Here is a 6,940-nt window from a genome sequence, read left to right as displayed (position 1 = left end):
ACTCGTTGCGTCAAAGTGACGTGTACGCGTTAAATATGAATTATTATGCCGAACAAAACTGAAATTCTTTCTGAATAGCCGCAGGTTGCCCCGTTCCGAAAGGAATAATAGATGGCTGCCACAGATTGCTCAGGCACTGGCTACTCGCGCCTACCGGAGCGCATGGGTTTATTTGCGTATAATAAACCTTTCTGCGTGGCCGTGTAACGTTTTCTTACACTTTCGGTACGTTTGCAACTTCGCTCTGCCAAATCTTCTTTGCTGAGAATCCGCTTTAGCGGCATTTTTAAGCTTCCGTTGCATGCCGCTGCGATTCTCGGGTAGCCACCGCAGGCTAAGTAAGGAAAAGCGGACCATTCGTAGACGCTGGCACCACCCTCTTCATCCGGTTATCTATTTTCAGTGCGCTGGCTCGGCCCCTCGAAACCCTCTCCACTTGAGTGTCGTCCTCGCCTCCTGGCACCCAATTACAAACGAAAAACTACTCAACGTAGGCAATGTTATTCGTTCTCAAAGCAAAGTGGCCTCCTATAAAGTAAGAGAGCGTTTGATTGGGCTGTTGAGGCAACGCTGCGGGTCACCGCCCGTTGCTTGCGTCGGCGGTTACGCAAATTTGACATCAGGAGATCGGAATAAAAACATATTGGGATAGTCTTACGTTGTAGGGCTCCAGTTACGATAATATACACGTAGTCACAATCCACGCAGAGGACAAGGCACACAACAGCTGGGAATTTTTCTCTTGGTAATTTGTCCTTAACATTGACGACCCATTGTTGCTGTTCCTGGTTTGGAACATATGCCACTTGAACATTGTAAGAACGCAGAACGCGGCTTAGAGCTAACCTTAGGCACGGGATATATGGTATTCCGGTGCGGTTTTGACCAGAGACTGCGCAGGGTAAGCATGGACGTGTCGTTCGTCATTTAATAGCATTCACGAAAGAATTTGGATTTTAACTGGCTGATAGTTCCCGCCGTACCACGCTTACGTCGGCTGCGTAGTTTTTCTGCCTTGTGCATATTTTCTGCGCGCGTCGTACCTACCGCCGAGTTATGAGAAGAAGATTGCATTGGTGTTCGCCTGGAAAATATGAAATGTTACGGGAAATGCCACCAAATTGTGTATTCACATCAGAATTGAATGAATGTCAACGCCACGCTGCAAAGAATGCAGGAGAAAACGAAAATCGTCAATTACAGAAAGTGACTGGGGGGGAACGGCCGTTCACGGTTTGCCCACCTATTTTTTTTTTTCAATTAGATAATCAACTTTCACGGCAACAGCATACGCACAATGAGGAGGCGGTTCCGTGTTCGCTATCAGAGGGCGTACACATCGTGTTACTTAAGTAGCGGTCCATGATCAGACACGTTGCGTCGCTGAAGCAGCTCGAAAGAAAAAAGAAACGAACATAAGGGCATAAAAAAATTGCGTAACTCTCGCAGTGCACCTTAGTGCACTGTACAATACCGCGTCCCACTGTCACCACATGCAGGGATGTCGCCGCTCGAGTCATCGGGAGGTCGCGTCCGTCCGAGAGCTCTGCTGCTTTGAGAGCGAGCGGAACGAGAGATGGCGATATGGGGCGCCTGGACGATGGAGCCGGACTCAACTGGGAGCTCAAGTTCAGGGTCCTGATCACCGGAGTTTGCTTACTCTTGTTCGCGCTCTTTCTGATGATGGAGTACATCACCCTCCATAGCGCGGTAAGCACACCACTGCGCGAGCTAACATAAGCGCAGCTCCAAAAGCAAGTGGGACGGCTCCACTATGTCGCTAAAGGTTGCCGACGCGCCCGTCGCTCAAGTTGCGGCCGAAAAAAAAAGATAAAACACCAAAAAAAAAAAGCCGGGTGTATACCGGGTGTAGTGGCGGCTGCAATTACTGCAGGTCTTTCTGGCGTGATTGCGTTCCTGCCTTTAGTGTTGCTGTGTAGGAGCATGTACGGCTACTGTCGCTGTCGACTCTTGCATTTGCGTATTGCGTCGGTGGTAATGCGGAGAAGCACGGAGGAGGAAACCGCATGCATCTGGCTAAGCCGCTGTGTTGTCTCATGCTTCTCGGCGTCCCAATAGCGTCTGATTGCAGACGTTTATTTGGCCTAATTTTCCAATCATATAACTTTCATCATCATCGTCATCGTCATCAGCCTGGTTACGCCCACTGCAGGGCAAAGGCCTCTCCCATACTTCTCCAACTACTCCGGTCATGTACTAACTGTGGCCATGTTGTCCCTGCAAACTTCTTAATCTCATCCGCCCACCTAACTTTCTGCCGCCCCCTGCTACGCTTCCCTTCCCTTGGAATCCAGTCCTTAACCCTTAATGACCATCGGTTACCTTCCCTCCTCATTACATGTCCGGCCCATGTCCATTTCTTTTTCTTGATTTCAACTAAGATGTCATTTACCTGCGTTTGTTCCCTCACCCAATCTGCTCTCTTCTTATCCCTTAACGTTACACCTATCATTCTTCTTTCCATAGCTCGTTGCGTCGTTCTCAATTTAAGTAGAACCCTTTTCGTAAGCCTCCAGGTTTCTGCTCCGTACGTGAGTACTGGTAAGACACAGCTGTTGTGCATTTTTCTCTTGATCGATAATGGCAACCTGCTATTCATGATCTGAGAATGCCTGCCAAACGCACCCCAGCCCATTCTTATCCTTCTGATTATTTCCGTCTCATGATCCGCATCCGCAGTCACTACCTGTACTAAGTAGATGTATTCCCTTACCACTTACAGTGCCTCGCTACCTATCGTAAACTGCTGTTCTCTTCCGAAACTGTTAAAAATTACTTTAGTTTTCTGCAGATTAATTTTTAGACCCACCCTTTTGCTTTGCCTCTCCAGGTCAGTGAGCATGCATTGAAGTGGGTCCCCTGAGTTACTAAGCAAGGCAATATCATCAGCGAATCGCAAGTTACTAAGGTATTCTCCATTAACTATTATCCCCAATTCTTCCCAATCCAGGTCTCTGAATACCTCCTGTAAACACGCTGTGGAGAGATCATTGGAGAGATCGTATCTCTCTGTCTGACGCCTTTCTTTATTGGGATTTTGTTGCTTTCTTCATGGTGGACTACGGTGGCTGTGGAGCCGCTATAGATATCTTTCAGTATTTTTACATACGGCTCGTCTACACCCTGATTCCGTAATGCCTCCATGACTGCTGAATTTTCGACTGAATCAAACGCTCTCTCGTAATCAATGAAAGCTATATATAAGGGTTGGTTATATTCCGCACATTTCTCTATCACCTGATTGATAGTGTGAATATGGTCTATTGTTGAGTAGCCTTTATGGAATCCTGCCTCGTCCTTTGGTTGACGGAAGTCTAAGGTGTTCCTGATTCTATTTGCAATTACCTTAGTAAATACTTTGTAAGCAACGGACAGTAAGCTGATCGGTCTATAATTTTTCAAATCTTTCGAGGCACCATAATTTTTCAATCTTAGCCATAACAGACTGCGATATGCAAACCCTTTTGCGGAGTTCAGGGTATGCAGGCACCCCTTCGAACGTGCGAATTACAAGCGAACTTGGGAAATCTTTAGTGGTTACCCTATTAGTGCCGGGCAGCCGGACAGGTGGCGCGACCTCGCGGAACCGGGGTGTATTATGGGGTGACCACCGCACGGCCAGAAGGCTGCGTCAGCACTGTGCACGGCATGTTTTTCTATATTCCGTTGTGTTACACGCAAAAACGCCGCTTTGCAACACAGGTTGTACGCACACTTCTTAACACGACAAGCGCTCCCGGATCAGTGCAGTTTTACAGATTTCCAGCCTTGGCCCACTTTCGTGAGCGCCCCTAAACGTGGAACTGCTTGGTCTGTAAGCAGAAGTAGGTAAACATCCAGCCTTACAGATTGGGATGCTTAGTGAGAATTAGCGACCGCCTCGCAGATGGCACGTATAAGCTTCCACTGTTTCACGCTTTTCAGGTGCGACCGCGCTGGTGAATAAGAACACGCGTACTATTTGTAGCCGCCACTTAATCGGTAGTCGGAAGCCTCGCGAATCTCCCAGCCCGAGGCGCAATCCCAGCATTTTTCCAGCCGTGCATCAGAAAAGAAGCCTCCCAGCCGGTTGCCTGGATTGTTATAACAGGTGAGTTGCTCGTCCAGAAACTGCAGCGATATTGAAACACGTAAGAGTTTTACTCGTTACCGCGTTTCGTCCGCTCATCAAAAGTTGAAGCTCGGCAGAAGACTTCGAATAGTACTGCACACTGTCGAATGTACGCGAGCACCAGCAATTAGTTGGAGCATATTTGGACGACCGATGACTGGGCTTGCATGTCGCTATTGTGCTTTGGGTGTTACTTGTTTTCCTGGACGCAAGTTCGCCCGATGAGGATTTAATTTTATGACTTGGTGTTCTGGTATTGTGTGGTTCTCCGCCATTACTACAACGTGAGAATGTGCGTGCTTCAGCTGCATGGTCACTTGCGCAGTTGTGCCGGAAAGCAACTGTAACAATCATTTTACATTTAATAGGTGAATTATTTGCATGCATAACTTGAAGACGCTAGTATGATGCTGAACATTGCGCAGGCATCAATTCTGAAGACTTGAAAGTCTTGCTAGCACCCTTCGCTACAAGTTTTTAGTGTGTGCTCACGTACTTTTCTTAGTTTGCTATACTCCAATTTATACATTTGTTGCGAGAAAGATAAGTAAACAATATCCGCCGTTATGAATTGGATATAAGACGTACGAAGTATGTGTTACGTGTTGACTTGAATATATCTCAGGTGGGGCTTCTTGAATTTATCTTTGAAATTTACAGGTTGAAGAAAAAGTGAACAAATGCAGCAGGACCCTCTTCGACAAATACCCCTTCTGCACCAACTGTGGACAAGTCTACGCATGAGGCAAATTTTTTCTACAGCTAGCGTTCACAAACGCAACAATTGATTTCTTTTTCATTTTTTGTGAAGTGCAGAGAGTAGTGTCCATATTAAAGCGCAGGATTTTCTCGAAGGGCATGCCACGTCCCATACTGCATATCCGGCAATGTAAATCGTATATATGAATCATGGTTGGATGCTGCGTGTCGAAATTATAATGGGAGAAAGTCAGTGGTTAAGTAACGTCTTCTTCCACCAGATCGTTCTTTCTTGGTGCGCTTGTATGGTCACAAGAATGTGTAAATGCATTGCCTGTACTGTGTAGTCTTGATTTTAGTGAAATGCCTCACATATAACTACCTCCCGCCCCACCGCCATTCTGCTTCAGACTGGCGCGGTGAGAATCATCTTTGAAGAATCATTCACTGACCCTCGTATTTTCCTGAGTGTTAGCGACGGTACCACTGCATCAGCCTAAAGTTAATGTATAATTCTGTCACAGCAAACCGTTCAAAATGAAACTGTAATAACTAATTGCACAGCAACAGGTCCACACCAAGGTAACTTGAAAGGGTCTGAAGGCGAGCTCGTTGATATGCATTCCATGGTAGAAAAACATCGCTAAAAACACGGACAGAATGAAGAACACAGGACGACGGTTGTCCTTTACTCTTTCCGTACTTGTTTTTAACACTGTTTTTCTACCACGGTGGAGACCACAAGAAGGTTTGTTCCTCGGGCTTTAAATCAGTGCAATACAGCGAGGAAGCCATCTTAAGGATGTGTACCGTGGCTCTTCCCTTCTTTTCACTTTTTCTCACCATGATTCCCAAAAATAATTGTATATGAGCTGAACACAGCTGCCCGACTGACACTTTTTTTTGTAAAACCTAGGTTTCATGAAGAAACTTCAGTGTCTTCATGAAACCAAAGTTTTTCATTTGTCAGTTACACTGGAGTAGGTGCCTTGTTTGGTATGCACCGCATGGCTGCAGATAGATGTTTCCGAAAGTTCTCTGGCCACGGTTCGCAAATAGAAGTCTAAATTAGACGGCACCATATTGATGATGCGAAATATATAATGCTGTCATGCTGCAATGAACACTATACAATGTGCAGAGCAATAATCGATTGCACTGAGATCAAAGCAGAGTTTCCGAGTCGGTTGAGCTGCAGAACTTGATGTACTCTCATTACAAAAAAGAACGTGCACTGCCAAAATTCTAATTGGAAGTGATCCCATTGGCACCATAATGTACTTTTCTAGTGTAGATGGATGCAGGCCAACAGATGCTTTTATCGCAGTTGAACCAGACATCCTTTCCTAGCTAGGGCTAGGTGATATTGCACATGCTAACCAATACTTCTCTAAGTGTAGGTCGACACGGCAGAAGCAAAGACAGTCTCAGTTTTGCCACTTTTCTCGGCAGGGGGAAACTTTACGAAAGAAATGAACGACGCGTACAACTTTGCCAGTCCCCGTGTTCATGTAGGGCGTATGATACAGACTAACAATTTTCATTATCTTTGTGTGTTGTTGCAAAATAATATGTTGAAGAAGGGCGAGTAATGTTTCAGTCGTGATGAATACCGTGCATACAGCAAAAGTTTTTGCTAATGCGCGAGTCAGCAACACAGAGAGGCTTATACACAGCAGTGATAAAAATATATGATATTTTGCATTTTTGGTTGACTGAGCTAAAGTGCTGAGAAAGCTGGCGTTGCGTTCTGCGAGACCAATATCTTAATGTTATACCCTCATGAACACTCAGTGCCATGTTATGTTATATAAAGAGCATAGCTCACCCATCGTTAACACAACTTGCATCTTTCAAGAATGTATTACAAGTAAATTCTATAATGTGAAAACGCGTGCGTGGCTGTTGAAAGTTTAAGGATGGCTGGAAAAGGTAGCTGCGTGAAAGGCTTAGCATGCTAGCCCATATTAAATATATTATAAGATGTTATGAGGGAGAGAAAGCAAACAGACATCCATTCGCACAGAACACTCGGAAAGGTAGGCAACAGTGAGTGCGATAACATGAACAAAGAGGAAAGTGGAGGTCTACGAAACTGTCAATAAATGC

This window comes from Dermacentor andersoni, chromosome 3 (assembly GCF_023375885.2).
Source record: "Dermacentor andersoni chromosome 3, qqDerAnde1_hic_scaffold, whole genome shotgun sequence".
In the NCBI taxonomy this organism is placed as follows: Eukaryota; Metazoa; Arthropoda; class Arachnida; order Ixodida; family Ixodidae; genus Dermacentor; species Dermacentor andersoni.
This window is presented reverse-complemented; position numbering follows the sequence as displayed.